The sequence below is a fragment of the Phalacrocorax aristotelis genome, chromosome 1, assembly GCF_949628215.1.
Source record: "Phalacrocorax aristotelis chromosome 1, bGulAri2.1, whole genome shotgun sequence".
Classification (NCBI taxonomy): domain Eukaryota; kingdom Metazoa; phylum Chordata; class Aves; order Suliformes; family Phalacrocoracidae; genus Phalacrocorax; species Phalacrocorax aristotelis.
The window spans coordinates 124,166,557-124,187,006 of NC_134276.1; the positions used below are offsets into that span (position 1 = coordinate 124,166,557).

Sequence of the window (20,450 nt, forward strand, 5' to 3'; positions counted from 1 at the left end):
CATATGATGTCCAATAATTCTAAATACATAAAACACCTAATCATAATTACTTGCTTTCCACCACAGATATAAATATGGAAGTCATCACAAGGGCATAAATGCACAGCTAATCCAGAAGAATCCAGCTTCTGCAGAATACCTCTACATAACATCAATGGGAGGCAGACTTAAAAACCTGCCAAGCCAGAGGGAATTTATATACCTTCTAAAAAGCCTGTCCTCCTTGAAGCACCACTCCCGTCAGAGCAGTTCCTCTACTCTTCCCACCATCCCTGCAGCCTTCTCATTCTCAGAGGGCAAGACATGGAAACTGGCTACGCTCACACACACAGCGCTACAATAATGGCAACTACCCACTTTCAATTGCTCGTCTTGCTCTATCCTGACACGATGCCTCTCAAGCTTCAGGTCCGTCAGTATATACCCACTACCTGCCAGCTTCTGCTCCTGACTTTTGGAGAAGGAGGGGAACTCAGCTCATGCCTGCAAAACTGCCACCCAGTAGTACTTAGGAGTTCTCCCCTTTTCTGAACAGCCAAATAATGATGACAGATCAGGGCAGAAACTTGGCAGCTACAATAGACATTATCCTGACAGAATGGAAACTGAAGGAGATTCAGAGAAGATTCCCACCATGAGGCTCTGATGTAATGCAGGAGATAGGAACCAGTCCACTGACACATCTGGGAAATGTGCAGTGGAGTGCTGACTTCTGCTTACGTCCCTCTATACCTTATCTAGGAGTCTTTTCACTTCGTACTAAAAGAAAAAATATCAAAAAATTGCAGGTAGTTGGAAGAAGCTCTGCAGGGTTGGATTTCTTTTTTCCCCGTCTGTCCCAATTATCTTCAACCTACTGCAAGTTACCACAGTGGCATAATACATTTCCATTTTGGGGGGTTTGACTGTTGGGGGGAAGGTTTTGTTTTGTTTGGGGTAGGGTTTGGGGCAGGGGTTGTTTTGTTTTGGAGTTTTTTTGTTTGGTTGGGTTTTGGGGGTGTTTTTTTTTTACTGTCAGTTAGAGGAAAGGTTCAGCTTCTTCACAGGAACTGTAGCTATCAGAAACAAAGAAAACTAGTAGTTTAATATTTTTCAGTCCCCTGGGGGTTTATGAACCCTGCTGGAGCCTAACGTGCCCCCTCCTCCCTTCAAGTTACAGGGTGAAGCATCAGCACCTTGGGAGGTGGATGTCCTGTTTCTAAAAATGACAAAAGAAACCTCACAGAATAGCCAGATTCCAGCAGGATTCCTGAGCTCTTCAGTGGCACAAGACGATGCTGTGACTTTTATGATAAACATCTTTCTGCATCTCTGGGACAGCTAAAACAAAGGCGGGGGGAAACAGCCAAGATGGCTTTTCATTTCACTGATCTTCTATTACCAGAAGAGTTACTGGCAGCACATAGATGCTACCATTATGGGGACCAAATGAATACCAAGTTGGTCAAGAGCCAAGGTCTCAAAGCCACATGCATAATTTGACCATAAGGGCTGAATCCCCTTTTAATCACCCATACAAAAGAGCTGCCAGAAGACTAGATAGGCAATGAGCAAGAGAAGAAACAGACATAAAAATAAATACTTAAAACGCTATCTGTAAGGAAATCCCAAATAAATTTAGAAGAATATATATCCCTGACAACAAAACACAAGCAGTAAGTTTTCCCAACTAAATTGAACCCTTTGCACCTGTTTAGGTGTCTGTAGAACACTCCCATAAAGTTAGCAGGACACTAAGTATATATTCAAACCTTTTAGTTAAGTAAGAGAGCTTATCACTGGCACTGAGATAAGGCTGAGTTTAGAAGTGAAGGACTCAGTACACCAAACTATTAAAAACCTTGTTCTAACCAGCAAAATCAAAAACTTTATTCTGAACAGCACAAAAATGCAAAAGCAAAACTGATGGTGCCTGACCCACAGTGGTTTGCATCTGACCCCCATTCTTCACCTCCTCTCTCACTAATCCTGATTTTAATTATCTACAAATTTGTACTTACTCAAGGCTAACACTTAATTTATCTATGGAAATTCAAATCATCCCATGTTAAAATAAAGTTTCTAAAAAGGACAGGTTTGTCAGCCCTTAATGAGATCATTATTATTCATATTAAGTATAGTTGAAAATACATTAATAGCAAAACGCTTCCTTTCATTTCCAGGGAACAAGAGGCAAGACACGGTTTGCAGATAAGTTTGCAGTTTGGGACCAGCTTGCAGGCAAATCAAAAGGTCTTCCAGACCTGCAGAATCCTGCTCTAAAAGACATGCAGTAAATCCCAAATATTTTTCCTAAGACAACACAATCTAACAAAGCAAAACAACAAAAACCTTGAGGCTTTGCTCCCAGCCCCTGAGAAGATGAAAATAGTTGAAAGGGCTCATGCAAGAAGAGATTACATCTTCTCTTAATAGTGAATGATAGAGTTAACCATGTCACATTGCTTTTGAGATTGTCACATGTTAAGCTACTAAAGGGCTCAGTAAGAATTTAGAGCAGAGGTGACAGGTAACCAGAGCAGGTTCACTCTATTGATGACCAAGTTTTCAAATTCACCTATGGGATGCTCTAAATCTTATTCCAAAGTAGATAGAAAGTGTCTAGAACCTAAAGGCATACAAAGGTACTCAAGCACCTAGAGTGACAGCTGTGTAATAAGCTCTCTGGAAGTCTGGACAGCTAATTAGAAAAGTGGGACTAGCATTTGTAAGGAACTCGAGGTTCAAGAGAAGGAAAAAAAAGTAATAGGGCTGGAAGGAACCACGAGAGGATCATTTAGGTCCCCCCCAGCTCCCCCTTTCCAGGGTGGAACCAGCAATTACTGTGCACATCCTGAAAAAAAATAGCAAATCTCTTATTAAATAGACCTGTGGTTACAGCATCCACCCCCCTGCCTTGCGCAGCTTCTAGCACTTCGCTTTTCTCAGGCACCGAAACGTTTTACCACACACTCCCTACGTACCCTCTGCTGCAACCTGAGCAACTGCTCCTTGCCCCACCACCCCAAGCACAGACAGCAGATCATAGAATCTCAGAGTCATAGAATATCCTGAGTTGGAAAGGACCCACAAGGACCATCGAGTCCAACTCCTGTCCCTGCACAGGACAACGCCAAAAACCACACCATGTGTCTCAAGGCATTGTCCAGGTGCTTCTTGAATATTGTCAGGTTTGGTGGCGTGACTGCCTCCCTGGGGAGCCTGTTCCAGTGCTCCACCACCCTCCGGGTGAAGAACCGTTTCCTGATATCCAACCTAAACCTCCCCTGGCACATCTTCCTGCCATTCCCTCGGGTCCTGTTGTTGGTCACCAGAGAGAAGACATCAGCGCCTGCCCCTCCTCCTCCCCTTGTGAGGAAGCTGCAGACCATGATGAGGTCTGCCCTCAGTCTCCACTTCTCCAGGCAGAGTAAACCAAGTGACTTTACACTCCTCATACTGTTTCTCCTCTAAACCCTTCACCAACTTTGTGGCCCTCCTCTGGACACTCTCTAGTAGCTTTGTATCCTTAATGTCTGTGGCACGCAAAGCTGCACACAGCACTGGAGGTGAGGCCGCACCAGGGCAGAGCAGAGCGGGACAACCACCTCCCCCGACCGGCTGCAATGCAGGGCTTGATGCACCCCAGGACACGGTTGGCCCTCTTGGCTGCCAGGGCACACTGTTGGCTCATGTTCCACTTGCCGTCGACCAGAACCCCCAGGTCCCTCTCTGCAGAGCTGCTCTCCAGCCTCCTGTTCCCCATTATTCCCTTCCTCTTCAAGAGGCCTCTTGAGAACTCATCCCACCTTCCTCCCCCGAAACTGAACGGCCCTGGCTCGCTCCGACCGCCTGCTTTAACAACCTTTCCTGTTTTAGCAGGCAAGAGCGCCGCTAGCCTCGGCTGGCAACAAAGCGGCGGGGGCACGGCAGTGCCTGGTGCGGAGGCGCCTACAGCCACAGCCATACGCCTCGCCGCCGCGGTCTCAGCCGACACCAGAGGCCGCCCCGTCCGGCGGGAGGGCTGCTGCTCCAGCCGCCTCTCCTTCCACCCCCCGGACGCCACCTCCCCTGGCCGCCCCGCCCCGCCCGCACCCCACGCAGAGGGGGCTCTAACGGCGACCAGGGGCACGGCCACGTTCCTTGTCGGGCAGCGCCCCCTGGCGGGCGCCCCGCCCACCGCCGCCTCACACTGCCCGCGTTTTCCCGCCGCGCCGCAGGCGTTGGTTTCGGTGGGCCGCTGCCCCGCCCCCCGCTTCCAGTCAGCGCCACAGGGCCGGGGCCGCAGGACACACATCAGGAGCCCCGCTCAACACCACCCATCGGTGCGCAGAAGGGTCTAGACACCCCCAGGATCGTTCTGAATAGGGCTGGCGGGGGAACCAAGTGACCCCGAGTCCTAGGGCACGAGGACTCCCTGACAGAAGCATTCCCAGGCTGAACAGCTGAGGAAATTCAGCGAGCAGCACTAGGCAGCTGCATGGGAGACTCTGGCAGACAGGCATGGATTGCACTAGTGCAAAGGTGTACTTGCAAATGGAGGGAAATGGAGGGAAAAAGAATCCCACAAGGTTTAAAAAATGAGGAAGGCTGGAGATAGTGCTCAAAAAAAATGCAGGCAGCTCACAGAAACACTGTAACAGAAGGATCATAGGTTGCTGGTGTCACTCTTGACAGGTGTTTAGTCTGTTCTTTAAGACCTCCAATTGCAGAGAGCAATTGCTCAGAGTGCAGAGAGTCCCTCTTCCCATCCTTTCCATCTTAATCACTGCAGATTTCTCCTAACACCTTACCCTAAATCTCTGCTGCAGCAATTCAGGTCCATCAGGTCTCATCTTACCCACCACAGAGACAGGCAACACAATTTCCCTCCTCTTGCAGATTTAGAGACATGCCCAGACAGAGGAATTCTGTTTTCTAAGCTAAACACCATATCAGTTTGCTCCGTCCAGCCACAGTTTGCATTTTCCAGATCTCTGAGCCTTCCTTGGTGCTCTCAGCTGAGCTCTTCCCAGGAGGTCACATCTTTACTGGAGAGCTCTGTGCAGAACAGCTCCAGCATTCCAGCAGCACCAGAACAGAGCGATACTGAGCAGACATACCGCTTCATGCGTCTGATGGACTGTAATCCCTTCTACTATACATTCTAGTAATGTATTTGCCTCTTTCCCTAGTGTCATGGCACTGACTCATATGCTGCTTGTGATACATTACCATCCCCTACATCCTCTTTTGTAGAGAAGACTAGAGTTATTCCCATCTCTGAGTTATACCTGCTGAGTTATTCCCCCGTCCTGCTTCTGTGCAATTCATTGTTCCTGCTCAAGTCAAGTACCTCATACTTGTTCTGCTGAGTTTATTTTACTTCTTTCCTTCCATCCTATGCTATTTCTCTCTATTACACACGCGATTTTCCTGATTTCTCAAGCTATTTTTCATTGCTAAGCTACCTCCAGTTCTTTCGAGCTCAGGGAATTTAACATTCAGCAGCAGTAGATTTAATAACCACCTTCTCTACCTTCTTAGCAGTACAGGTTCCAGAACACACCCTCCAGAAGTCCTCTCATTTTGGCAGCAGACCACTGACAAATATTCTGAGTTCCATTTCTGTCTGTCTCTGCACCTGTTGTGTTGCTGTCTTTGTCTAAGACACTTCTCTGACTCAGAGTTTACTGTCTTGACTCAGAGATGGTCTACACGATCTCTTGAAGTCCTTGTCCACCCTGCATAGCCTACAATTTTACAACAGTCAAATACATAAGTGCTGTTCAGGGGGAGGTGATACAAAGGAGTTACCCTGAGGTCTTCTAGAAATGGTGGCAGGCTACAGGTATTTATCTGTATGTTTGTGTGTACTACGGCATCTTGCAAAGATGTGGGTAATGCTAGGTGTGCCCATTAGCTAACATGGAAAATGGTTTCTGGATGAGAAGTAGCTTGAGTCAAACTAACGCAGCACATGAGCAGCACAGGCACACAGCTCACCACGTGGGCAGAACCCAAGCAGACTCCACAAGCCCCAGGGTTCCAATATGAAAACTAGTTAAACTTCTAACAGCATGCAAGGAATGCATTTCAAGGCCAGTGACTAAAATGAGGGGAAGCAAGATCGGAATGTTGTTTCAGACAATGCTTCCAAAACAATCTTTCAAAGTTGGTCACTGAAAACTCAGTGGTCCATTCAATCTATGGCAAGTCATCTGCTTCCTCCCCCTCCCCAGCTGATGGCCACTTAACAGAGGCAAAGGGCTGAGCTCAAAGAATTAAAATCTTAATATTTTTGTGACTAAGCAACAGTTTCAGTGTGATTCCACTTGCATAGCCTAGGATGGCCCAGTGCTTGGGACAATCATTGGATACAAAGCACAGCCAAGCTTCCTCTGCAGAAGGATCCTCATGACTGGATCATCTTCCAAGAGAAGTGCCCAACTGCCAGCTAATGTATACTGCTAAGTGCGATCTGCCTTCTGTCTTTTTTCGCTGACCTGTTTCCTTAAATACAAAACTATAGATTCTTTTAACAGAAATGTGATTCAAATTCAGGTACTTGTGCCAAGAAGTGCTGTCACCACTGAAGACAGTCATTCTCTCAAATCCTTAAGTATTTTAGCAAAACAGACCAAGACCAACCATACAAAACCACAGGCAACATCTTGCAGTGTCTTTTAACCAACTGGTATGTTCTGAGACAGAGTCCTTTTTTTCCAGACTCTACCCGAGTCAAACCTAGATATTTAAACTCTGTATTTCTTCTATCGCAGCTGAAGTTTTGGATTATGATCTGCTCCTCTTACTCCTACACCCCACTACTGTGGCAGCCCTTAATATCTAACCAACTTAGGTCAGGAAATTGATAACACAATGGCACTTCTGAGATTCACCATTTTTCGTTTTGCTGTAAGTACTCGACTATTTTGACTTGACAGTGCTGCAAGTTATTATGAGCCAGATGAAGCTTTTTGTTATTTAAAATAAATAAATAGGGGAACAACCCCCCCAGCTGACCATCTAGTGTTCTAGAGGTCAACAATGGGGCTGGTAAGCATAAAGCAAAGCACTCATCCTGCTGACCCTTATTGTTAAAAGCAAACTCAATTTTGAGCTCATTTTCAAGCCAGTGAGTACCACAGTCATGACTTAGAAGCATTTGGCTACACACAGGTTCATTGATTTGTGTATTACTGCTCAATATGCCTAATAAACCACATTATAGAGAACACTGCCTTTTGTTTAATTTTTATGGCCATTGTGAGAAACCACTAGCAGAAACATGACTGCAGACATAAAATTGGTATACTGGCATGAGTTCTGAAAAGAGTGCAGGTACACTGTTTAATTGCATGTCTTCCAGAGGTTATGTACTACCACCTGCATGTGTATTAAAAATACATAATAAAAATGCTGCTGAAGAGGAGCTGTTTTGCATGGGTGATAGCCTTTTCTCATAGCAGTCTTATTTTGATTGATATCAGAACACCAGATCCATTGCTGCGGGGGCTTTTACTAACAGTAAAATATACCAACAAATAAAATCAGCAGTTATTATATACAGTAAATGGCCTCTTCAGCCTGCTGTAATGATTACATTCACCCACAATAATAAATAATCATAACAGACACCCAGAGCTAGATCCTGGCACATAAGCTAACCGTGCAAAACAGGCTCGTAACCAGCTTCGGCAGCTGGCTGAAGATTTTCTCAGAATAAACCGAGTACTCTGGAAGTGATAGAAATTCAGAGCTGATGCCTGCCTCCCACCTTACAACCAACCCATGTGGGAGGACAGTGATCAGGACAAGGTACATTGGGAGCCCTACAGCTCTTGCAATTCATCCTTTAGCCCCAGCAGCAACAGACTCTGCTACTTAATAGTCAGAGAACCACTCGTCGTTACTTCAGCTCCTTTCCTGTCCAAAGGCTTCTGAACCAATGTCTCAAGGGAGAAAGTGCTAACCATGCGGTTAAGAGCTACTTTGGGAGCAGGTTTCTCCCAGTCTGTATCACTGAACCTGTTTTGCTTTGCAGAAAGCATCCCTCGGCTCAGGCCGAGAACAAAGAGCATTCATCATAACTGTAGTTAAGACCCACTCGTGGGAAACACCACCCTAATTTGAGTTCCTTCACCAGTATTTACACAGTAGGGCTATAACAGGGCAGAGAGATAACATCACCTTATAGTATGTACTGTGTTTGAGGCATTTTATTTTCCCCTCTTTATGGTTCACTTTTTTCCAAAGCATTATTCTTTTGCCGTGCCTGAATGCAAGGTGTTGAACTCCAACATGGGACCTTGGCACACGCTTTGGATATCTGAATTCACTGCCCTCACCCTTCAGCCTCAGAGAAGGGTTCCGTGGAAGATGTCCGAAGCTTTCCAGCTGAGGCAGAGCTGGGGATGCTGCTGTGCCGTGTGAACCAGGCTCTGCCTTCAGTGCTGTTCTGCTGCCATCTGCAGGGCCTGGCTCGGCTGCAGCTCTCTGTTTTCACTCATTCCTCCTGGCACCCAGCAGGGCCAGCCCAGGATAAGGGCTAGCTTGGACCTGAGGCATGTGCCAAAATATGCCAACAGTCACACCATGTGCTCCTGACCTGTCTTGGTAACGGGGATGTTTCTGACCTGACAAGGGATTTTGATTTTAAAATATACCAGCACACAACACAAATCTGAGTCCTTGCAAAGTGCTCAGCTGTACAGTGCATTGGGTCAGAATGCGAAGACTTTGTTAGTTCCTCATCCCACAGCTCCAGCAAAAACAAGCTCTGGGGCAAAGAACAGCTGCCAGCTTGGACTGCAAACCAACCTGAGGGACTCACTGCCTCTGAAAATTAGAGGAGGATTAAATTACCTAGGAAAGTTTGAGTAATTTTATTTACATTAATAATGTTTTCAGCTCCACAAGCTACAATAAAGGTTGGAAAAAGATAATAGTCAAATTTCAGGCCTCACTGCACAGACAGATCACCCTTGCAGACAAGGAAGCATTTCTCACACGTAGCTCTCCACAGCTTATATAGGTGTACTACATTTTAAGGCACTCATTTTGTTTCTTTGCCTTTCCCTGAAGCATCAGCTAATACAGAAATCAGAACACCGAATGAGAGCAAAGAGATCAGAGCTAGTCGAGAAAAGGCAAATATAACAAATCTTTGTTCAGTTAAAGGACTTCAAAGGTACTAGTTTCTTGCTATAAAATAAATTGGATAGTGAGTTTGTGCCTGTAAAGAACAGATACGCTAGAAAACACTGTTCAGACACGGTTCTACTTTCGTATCTTGTATCCTATTTCCCCTATCCTTTCCCCAGCACAGATCCTTTTCCTAGCCCCAGACTGATAGGCGTTATCACGCACGTTACACCAGCAAAGCTGTCTCCATCCTGCCTCTCCTGAGCATCGGTCTGCACACAAAAGGTGGTGAGAGCACATTAGCTATTCACCAGGAAAAGCAGCTCCCTCAAGGAGCCCAGACCGGGAGGCAGTTTTCCCCATTTGCCAGTTACCATCACTTTTCAGTCTGCCATTTGAATACTTTTTTGTTCCAAAAGCTGTTGCTTTTTCCACAGGTGAAGAGAGCCTGCTTCTTTCCAGGCAACATCCTAAACTCTCTAGGAATCAGCTAGGGAATATTTTTGGGGCTAAAATGCATTTTAGTAATTTCAACCAAGCCAGCTTTTGCTAGTCACAGCTTTTTTGGCTGGGGCAGGGTGAGGGGGGAGGGTAGCTCATATCTGAGACATCGCCATTTCCCAGTCTCATTACAAAAAAATGTTAACATTAAAATAGTTTCTACTGTACAGGCAAAAGTCAAAGACTTATTTCTTTTTTTCAGCACTCATCCCAGCAAAACTTTAAAAGCAGGTATGAGGGTGCTTCAGTCTAAAGAGAAAGCAGCTGTTGAAGTCTTTCCTGTGCCCTTAAACAGCAAGGAATAACAAAAGAGCAACAGGTATGCTTTTTCATCTTCCCTCCTATCTCAGAGCATTCTCAAATCATCTTTCTCCAAGGGTGACTAACCGCACCACAGAAAGCATCCATGTCCATATTAGACAAGGACAAAAAACTGATTAAAAATTCAAGCATTTGTTTTATGAAGAAAAAAGTCAATTGACCTGAGAAAAAAGCCTGGGAGACAGCTACTGAAGAGGCAATTTTTAGAAACACCAAGTGTTGTGGAGTGTGTTTCATATACTTCTGAAAACCCAAATGTGCCCTAACTGATCCTTTTGCAGGCATACGTTGTTGAACACAGTCACGAGAGAAACCACCACAAGAAGAAAACCAGGAGCTTCATGCATGCTCAAGGCTGTCTCCATGTCAGACACTAGGCAGAGACAGAAGGGGAGTTAAGTCCTATTTTCCAGGTTTCTCTTTCTTCCAGGGTAACAGCAGCTCTCCCTAGCTGCCAAGGTACCTAAATGACACAGGGCTCTGGTTGGAGAAAGGAAGAGCATAAGCAGTAGGCCTTATTCCAAATTACCTCAGACTTTTCTGGGCCTGGTCTGCAGGCATGCAGACCTCATGACTCATGCAAGCTGCAGGCATGACTCAGATGCTCATAAAGTAGCTGCTTAGCTACAGCATATTAATATATAATCAGTGCCAGTTTCAGCTTTCCTCAATATGCCAGACTGTCATTCGTGGTGTTCAACGCCACAAACAGTTGAGTCACTGCTGAAGCAGGGCCAGATACCTCAGAGGGAAATAACCTCTGAGTCAGGGGCACAATGGAAGGCTGTGGAAAACACACACTGCACCAGCAGAATTTTACAATTTACTCATGTCTGTGAGCTAGCACCACAAATCTGAAGTACAAAATTATGAAAGTTTCTTATTGCAGAGAATGTTTTGCCCTTAGTGACCATTAGTAATAACTTTCTTCAATGACATCAAGGTATATAAGCACCTCAGAGCTGCAGGAAAGCACAAATGTGAACACATCTATGGAAGGATGCTGTGGAAGATGAGAAGCAACGTTGCTCATGCACACATTCCCCAGAAACTAAAAACAAGACAAAAATGACACTTGTTCAATCTTACCTGCTAGATGCTTATACTGCTTGGGATTAAAAATGAAAGATTGCAGATATATAGATAAACTGATTGTTAGTACTGTTACTGCTTGTCACTTAAGTCTGTACTTCAGGGAATGGACTTTCTTCAGGATACATAGGCTCTATTGGGCCAGGGCTTGCTTTCACACTAACATGCTTGGGATGAGCAACTCTGCTTCTGCAGTTCGCTTGTGGAAGGCAGTAGATCCTGCTATAATCCAAGTCAGATGGACTGGAGGTTTTGAAACTGCATCCTCTGACACCCAGCCTGGGTGCCTGCTGCTAAGAAACTACAAAACCCAGATTATAGGAGACATCTCAGATGCATAGGGGGACAACACAGAGCTTTGTGTTACCCTACAACACAGCATTGCAAATTACAGAAGTAAATATTAATAAATTAAGGCTACTGTGATCTAATATTTACTTTGTCCTTGTTCAAAATATCACATCTATTAGAGCTTTTAGTTTACTGAAAGCTTCTACTGTATATTTAACAAAAGTACGAATGCTTTGGCAGCGAGATCCAGTTGTGGCACCATTTTAAAGAGTTTGCACATGTCTTATAATGGCAGTCCTTCTAGTGCAATACAGATGCCTGCAGTGCTGAGCAGGTGCTTGATAGCAAGCAACGTAGATATCCCTGCTCTCTGGTGGTCATTTTCTTTTCTTTCACAGATTTGCAGGTCTTAATTAACAAGGAACATCAAGGATCCCAGCAGATTAAAAGCCCAGCAAGCCCCAACTCTTCAGTAGCTGATACTAACAGGCCACTAGAGGACACACTCAGCTTACTTGGTACCTTTGCACCAAGAGACACAAGATCCTTCCCACTACAGGCAAGATTTATTGACCAGCACAAGTTAAAAAGCAGAGTCAGCTCTGGATATTACAAGATATCACTGACACTCACCTGGGTCAGGTGGCTGAAAGCTCAGCTGACCACAGAGGAAAACCTTTGCTTGCTCTCACTGCTATCATCCCACCCCAGGCCCTAGCCTACCATGTCATCCTGATGTCATCCCACTTCCCCCAGCTCAAACCCCAGAGGTATCCTGTCCCTAGCCCCAGCCATCCACTGCCCATAGCAGGGGTTCCTGTAGGTGACATTCCTTCCTTCCAGAGAAGAGCCCTTCTCCAATAAAGCAGAAGGGAACAGGTCCTGAACAGTTGCTTCAGACATCAAGAGGTACTTAATAGTACCAAGATTATTGCTTACCATCTTCCCCTGCTTTTTTGGCAGTATGCTCAAGCCCAGTGTCCTGCTTGGATATTTAAAGAGGGGTGTCACACTGTACTACAATCCATCCTGTACAACCTGCTATAAAGTTACAAAAAAAAAAAAAAAAAAAAAGGAGAGATGAGTCTCTTGCCAGGTACAGAAAAACTATTTATATTTGACTGATCCTGTAGGCCCACCACACCAGCCATAACCAGGGGCTTCACCAGCCAGCGCTGAGGTGGTGAGAACAAGACCAAAGACGGCAGTGTCAGGGCACAGCTAAGGCTCAGCAGGGTTGGAGCTGCTGTGCTGGTATAAAAGGAGCACACATCTGCTAACCCAAGAGGACAGCAGGTACAGGGAGAAAATCCTGAGGGCTCCAGCGCTGACCAGGTTTGAAAGTAGCTTTTTGTAGCATGAAGATCCACAGACAGAACAAAGTCACAGCAGTGTGGCTTGGGCAGAGTATAACAGGAATGCATGATCATATGTTTGTCCTGTCCTCGTACCCCTCCCCAGTCATCCACTATCCATCACTGCTGCAAGACTGTCTGGATCTTCTGTTGAAATCTAGATGTCTCTTCCTCTAGCTATTTTGAGCAGGCTCCAGAGCAAAAGCACAAAGTTGACAAGGCCCATACCTTCAGGGGGGCAGTCATCTCTATGCCTGGCCCCCGGAGCAAACAGAAACCCCATGAAGGACCAGCAGCCAAGGCCTTCTGTACAAAATAGAGTTCTTTAGATCTCCTGTATCCTTTTCACAACCACAGAAGGCTAAAACACACCCTGTATTTAAATAAAAGTATGCAAAAAAGCCACAATCAACTACATGACAGATGCTGAGAGAAAAAAGTGTCGTTAAAACCTGGTTTCTTTACGTGACAGATAATCCTCATAAGGAAAGGCAAGTGCTGAAGTTAATGGAAGACAATGCATGGAAATGGCATTTAGCATCAGCCAGTTCAGCGTGCAACAAGGAATGACACTCTTTAATTAAGAAGGTGCTTATTAATCTAAGTTGAAATTTATTATTAGTCAATAGATAGATGGACTCAGTGTGTTGACAACATCTTACATAGTTGCATTTTGGTCCCACCATTTAATACAAACTGCTGAACATACATTGTAAAGTTAATTAAGCACCAAGTACACAGTTTCTCATCCTGTTATTTTCTGTAACATTTCAATTAAAGACCATCTTGGGCATTTTAAAACCACTATGTGGAGAATTCTGTGCTTTCGTTTGATTAATAATATAATTTGTTTTCATGGAGTATCTTCCAGCAGTCGGCCCTTATGTTAATTTAAAAAAATACCCAAGAGTATTCCACAATACTAGATTAAAATCTTGTAGCATGTTTTTATTGCCAGCGTAAGATATACTATATTGAAGCTATTGCTATAGATTATGGGTAGTTTTCTCATTAAAAAAGTTGGAAGGGTTGAACTGATTAATCTATAAATTATAAAGAACTCAAGCACACCAAGGAAATGTTAGAGATGCAAAATTTCCAGATTTCTTTTAGGGATGCTGAAAGAGTTTCGTGTCTCATGCCTTCGTTTAATACAATTACCCACTCCACCTCATAAGTTTAAAAAGCCATGACAGCCTCTATATACCTTAAGATATATATTTGGAAGAAAGAAAAAACAGCAGCAAAATCAAATTCAGTTTTACAAGCTATACTGCAGCAGAGAAATTGTGACAGGAACAAGGAACACTGCTTACAAAGCTCATGGTGATTTTCTCAAGAGAGCGCCTGCCATGAAGACAGCCTCTCATCTAGCATGGAAATGGTACTAAAGGAGAATAAAGCCTACTGAAGGAGAATAAAGGAGAAAAAAATCAGGTAGGAATGAGTTAGAAATGCAGCTAGTGGTTGGGGAAAGAGCAGAAAGAATGTCTTAAGCAGACAGAATTCTGTGTGCCTCTACCAGCAAACCAGTTTGGCTTCAGGTAGGGTTTTTTGGTTTGGTTTGTTTTTTTAAATACTAAACTCTCCCTCCAACTGCTTTTCAACAGCACTAAGTCAGTCCAAACCCAGGATCCGTAAGACACCTGTTACCCTTTGTGGTATTACCTGTTTTCACTTATTCTCAAGGCATACCATCAAGGCATGGTTCCCATGGTCTTTCCCTCAGGTACATATTTTACATTTTACAGTGCAGCCCTGCAAGCTTTTCCTTCAGTCTCCAGTCCCACAGACCAGATCCATCTGGTGAGGCCAGAATTGCTCCTGTAGCAAGGCAGCCAGAGGGACTACCAGAAAGCAGCCAACCCAAGCCCCAACATCTGCTTGTCCTTCTGCTCTGGACCCACACGATGAATGGACAGGCACTATGGCTCTGCCAGTCTCTATCTCCCATATAAGATATAAAACCTACAACCTGTCTAAATGACTGCTGAAGATCACACAGTTCCCTCAATGCTCCTTTCCTTCCCCACATTGAAGAGCTGAGGCAGTATCCCACCATATCCCGTCTTCTTCCAGCATAATGCCACCTGAGTTGAGTGCAATCCTCCTTCCTGTTGATCCTGGTATGTATTAGTTAAGTGTGAATATAACAGCCCTGATCCAAACATTACATTCCTCCCCGTCTATCCTAGAACAGGGTTGCAGCTGGTACAGCCCAGGGAAGTAGGGATATCATCCTGAATTTAATAGCTTCAAAGGTATCTTTAAAAAGTGCTTTGATCTTGAAGCTCTAATACTTTAACCATTCTTCCCCATAAAGTAAAACCCACCAATTCCTGTAGCCGTGCAGTCTTGCCAGTCCTGATCTCTTTGGGTTTGTTTGTTGTTTTTTGTTTGTATGGGGTTTTTTTTGTAGCAAGAGGAACTTCACTTTTCTACCATTACCAGAATACTGTCCCCTATAAAAGTTTAAGGAAAGACTAGTTTATTTGAAAGGGGAATTTGACATAATTTTCAATTAAGTCATAAGTTTTTCCCTGGGGTATTTGAGCTGATTATTCAGTCTGTACTCTACTTCTGTCTCTCATCCCCAAAAACAGAGCTGAAACTTCCCTAAATATGAGGTCTGTCACCAAAAATACTTGGAGACATGCACTCTAAAGCTTTTAATCTTTAATAAACTAGGTAGGAAACCAAGATCTGAATTGTCTAAAAAGGCCTCCTCCTTCCTCCCCCTTAAAAAAAAGGGTATTTAACATGTTTTATTCTTTCCTTGAGAAGAGATTTAGGTCTGAGCTGGACTACAATAAACACTTCAGTATCTTCAACTTCCAGCGTATGCTTATTTCTTCACATTTTAAATGTCTCTTACATTGCATTTAATATCCCAGTCCTTCCTGCAATGCGTCAGATTGATAGACAATGTTCCAGTGAGCATGAAGCGTGCCTTGCAGGGATGTTTAGTGGTAACTGTTACTTGCTATAACTGACTCCATTGAGAAACCAGAGTGAAAGGCTGAAGTAACCGTTTAGGAAAAAAACCTCAACCAGCTCATTATTTTTCTTTCATATCCCAAGTAGGTTTTGTCCTGTGGCAGCAAGAGATGTAGACCATGTTTGCCTTGTAAAGATGTACTTCATTTCTATCTGTAAATGCTTGCTCTCTATGGCTCTGGTAAAGGTACATAGGCATCAGGAAGATTACCTGCCATTATGGCCCAAAATTACTAATATCATCACTAATAACAGGCCCCATCCTTCACTCAAAGCTATGCAAAAGCCTCTAAGAATATGTATTAAAACTTCTCATTCTTCCAGCCAGGAGAAATGAGAGGCAGAACTACAGTTGAGAGAGAGTAACCTACCAAAAGTCTCACCTTTTCCCTAGCTCCTCAGTTAAGCAGAAGAACCTCTTCTCTTCCCCTCAGTCACATTATCCACTTTCTCATTTTCCTTTTCCACTCCTTTCCATTCACCCCCTTCCAAAATACTCAGGAGAAGAAATAACTATTTAATAGCTTTTATCAAGTCCTATGCCAACAGTGAACTCTAGATAATGGCAATGCGAGGTCAACGTGTATCCAGCCCAACAACTTTTAATGATGCAGGTAGCCTTCTGTTTAAAGCTACACTGGAAGAAACATAAAGAGCACACACAGTGCTTTCACTTCCTTTTATCAATGCACCTCTAAGAACCAGTGTGAAAAGAGTAGTCTTTGGGAACAAATAGTCTAGCAGACCTCACACAGTAAGTATGTGCATATATTAAACTTTGCATTTAATCATATATAGCCAGAGAAATAAAAGTATCTCCTTTTTGGACAGAAGCTCTTTCAGAGTTTACCATAGGAAGGCAAAGGGCCTGTATTTCACTTATCTGCAGGACACTGCACTTGGAATCTCAGTGATAATGGAGAAGTGATTTATTTATCTGCTTTGCATTATCACCTAGATAGAAAAACAGTTAAATATCTATTTTCTACTATGCAATGCGGATACCTCTTTATTACAGAATTTTTGTATTTTGTATTTTATTCTCTGCCAAAGCTTTGATCCAAGCTAGAAATTTTAACAAAGTGCAACCAATTTAAGCAAGGCAGTTGGATTAAAGGTTCCCTCAGCCAAACACATAACAAAAAGTACATAAAAGCTATAAAATCAGAGCCATAATTATCAATATTTACCCAAGACACATGTCTGCATTTATACAGCTAGCACTGTATACTTTAGAATGAGGCATGTGTTTCCCTTTAATTTACTTCCTGCTTGCTGATACCAGGTATCCGGAAACCTGAGACTTACTGGGCTTGTACAAAGTCTGAAGAAGGTTTAATAGTTTTACCGTTCCTTTTCCATTTTATACTTTCACGCCTTTTGCACCTGTATGAGGTTTCTTAAACTATAGAGAGCCTTTGCAGAAAGCCACACGTCTACATAGACATGAGTGTTCTTATGTACAGAAATGTATACAACTATGCACAGCTCTTCTGTACATTTGTGCAAGTGTGCAATTATGCACATGCTCTGTCTTAATGTTTAAGAATGCTGTATCATCTCTTCCACAATCTGAAACATAGCTTGGAGAAATACCCTCTTTTTGACTGTTTTATGTTTCTTGCCAAGATTTCCATTTTATCTGGATGTACAGAACTTCAAAGAAGAACTCCCCTGAACAGATTCTGTTCTTGGCAGGTTATTTTGGATGGAGGTTAGTAAGCTATTAGTGTCATTGATTAAAGCTACACTACCTAGGCTTTATTTACTTGAGCTTCAGGGGCATTTCTGCAAAATTCTATAAGTCTGGTCTAACAGGATCCCAATTCAACTAGTGTTAGATACTATCTCTACACAGGATTTCATTCTTCCAGAATACCAGTAGTATCGCTGTGAAGTTACCCTCATTTTCTATAGCCTGGATAATTAAACTAATCAGCTAAATTCAGAATGATACACTTCTCCATAGCTTAGGAGTCACTGAAGTCTGCTTTACTAAGACCTTCTACAGGGTGCTGCTCCTTTGCAGGGTACACATGAAAAGCATTAGAGCTCCCTTTCCTCCTTGTTCCACTCCTGTTCCCTGGGTGCCTATCTCCTGGCCACAGCAAGATCTTTCCCTCTTCAGCTTTTTCCAAAGTGAGCTTCGCCTCTCCTCTTACAGTCCATGCTCTTCCTTTCTAGGAAGAATTGCTGCCTTAGAGTTTCTTTTCCCTCCCTGCAAACCCACTGTCACCTAACATTACTCCCCCTCCTTACCACGGCCTGCCATGCCGATGGCAATTTCTTCCTCATTTAGATACAGAAGCAACACACAGCTAAAAACACTTCTGCATGTGGAAGAGGCAGTCTGATCATTTGAAAAATGTTATTAGTGATGTTTGGTCAGAAAGTAAGAGACCCCAAACCACCACTTAAGACTCCTTATGTCTTCTGTAAAGTGGAGATAGTATCCCAGGGTATCCAGCCAAGTGAAGCAGCTGAGTTTAGTGGTGTTTGTGAGCTTCTTTGGGGATTCCAATCAGAAAGATGCTGAGAAAGAGCAAAGATTTTTCAGCAATATTTTAGTACAAGACAAGCTAAATAAAGTGGCCACATGATGCCAGCATTGTCTGGGAAATAGAACACTCCAGTACCAAGCTAATTGAGTGTGCATTAGTTTTATTTTCATTCTGAAAGGCCTTGCGTTTGCATATTTTCTTTAGTGCGCACACATCCACCCTCCCACTTTTCACTTTGCTGCAACCTTTTCATACAGCTTTTTGCAGCCTTCTTAGTCCACCCCATAAAAAGCATGAAGCCCCTGTTTTACACTGCAAGACCTCACATTTCAGCAAGCCTACGCTTAGCCATATTGCAGCTCCCACCCACTCCACAGCTTGTTTCTCCTATACAAAAAAAGGATCAGCTCAAACTTTCTGCTTCTACATACAAGGAAAGACCAGAGTGGTGGCATCGCCACCTTGTTGCTGAGTTTGCTTTTAGTGTAGGTCTGATTGATTGTTCAGCACGTTACTGCAGGCCGTTACAAGTTTCGACCTAGATCACAGGAGAGAATAAGGATGTTTATTCTTCCAAAATACAGAGTCACTCCCCACCACTGTATTTGTCACTTCAAAACTATCTTTGCAAGAATACCCAAGATATATTCTTGCTTCCTTCCATGAGATCATACATTCATCTTTAAGATGTACACACATTTCCATACTGTTCCTTTCAGTGTTGAAACACTTCAGAAAGAGCAAGGGAAGTAGTGACAAAACATTAGGAAAAGCTCCAACCATGCTCAAAGCATTTAGAAAAACCAGGTGGAAAATGTGGTCTACAGGCCTTCAATTCACAACTCAACAGATGCAATTGCATATGCAGAAGGTTTTTTGAGGAATCAGTGGGCTGCCTGCATAACAATCAGCACGATGTTCTGCTTAACTAGCTCACTGGCTGGGCCACCACAGTCTCAGCTTCTAGCAAAGCTCAGTCTTTCAGCACCAGCATTTTAGTCTCCCTGTTCTGAGACTGTGTACTGAAGAATTCAGGAAGGGTTGTTAAACTTACTTAAGGTCTTTTTTCTTTTATAAAAATGAAAAAGAAAACTTACCTGTCTTTTACAGTTATACCCAGCAGTTAAGAAAGACTTTTTTCCCCCCAAAAGCATTGTATTTGTATGTGCATATGCCCACACTTTTATACATACTATTTTCCAGGTAGAAGAGTTCTATCTTATGTTTTTGTATAACTGCATTTTAGATACCTGTTGATTGGCAGACCAGCTTGCCCTTTTCAAATAAAACCTCCCTCCAGGATCTGAGCTGTCATTTGAACTCCAGACAGAACCACACTTGTCTTCCCTTCTTCATCCCCCAACACAGTCTTGCTTCACCTACCTTCACTTCTGACCGTGGCATGCTGAAACAGAGCAGCAGTCCATCAACACCTGCTCTTTCCAGGAAGAAACACTGGTAAATCTGTAATCAAAGAACAGCAACATTTCAAATGTCACATTTTTTAAGAGGATAAATATACAACACTGAGGTCTGACATATCAAGTACCAGCCATCTTGCACAAGGAGAAATATTTCCCTCTGAAAATCTTCGGCAGAGATTAGCTGGAGTGCTCATTCAGTTGGACCTGCCATATAACCCCAGTGTTCATCTCCTTGTATCAAGCAAAATATTTTCAATTGCTTACAGCCATGCTGATCTCATGCCTCACAGCCTGGCATAACAGAAGTTGATTCCTGTGGCTTAAAACTCTGGGTAATTGCGTCAATGTAGATTTCAAACATGCATTTGAATTCCCATCACAGCAACAGGAGGATGAGCGTACAGCTACATGAGGTATATTTACTTCTGCTTCATTTCCTCAGTATATGCCCTAGTGCCATTACAGAAGAGGCTGTTTCAAAGAGGAAGATGCTAGATGGAGACTGCTGTTGGCCTGCTCTAACGCTCCCAATCTGTTAGCTCATCAGGCAAGTGCAAAAGGCACCTGCCTTGGTAAAAGAGGCAGATCCTCAAGGCAGCTGATTCTCGTTCAGTGTTGCCACCAATAATGACCAGCTGCAACACTGATGGCCATAATATCACAACCCATGTTTACTACACCTTTGAAAATGCAAGCAGCACATTATTTTTAATTTCCTGAATTAAAAAACCTATTCTTTCTACACAGTGGGATAAGCCCATATTAGGACATTACCAATATGAATTCAGATAGGACCTCTGCAGATGGTGTGGTGGGTTGACCCTCGCTGGACACCAGGTGTTCCCCAAAGCCACTCTATTACT

At 43.6% G+C, this 20,450-nt stretch overlaps 1 protein-coding gene across 1 annotated transcript in view; it reads right to left on the reverse strand.

The window, feature by feature from the left end:
* Nucleotides 1–19,627, reverse strand: part of ZPLD1 (zona pellucida like domain containing 1) — a 100,437-nt gene extending 80,810 nt beyond the window's left edge. Inside the window, exon 1 of the mRNA XM_075104595.1 lies at nt 19,547–19,627. The gene's annotated coding sequence lies outside the window, so the exon portion shown is untranslated. The remainder of the gene's footprint in view (nt 1–19,546) is intronic.
* Nucleotides 19,628–20,450: the final 823 nt, after the last annotated feature.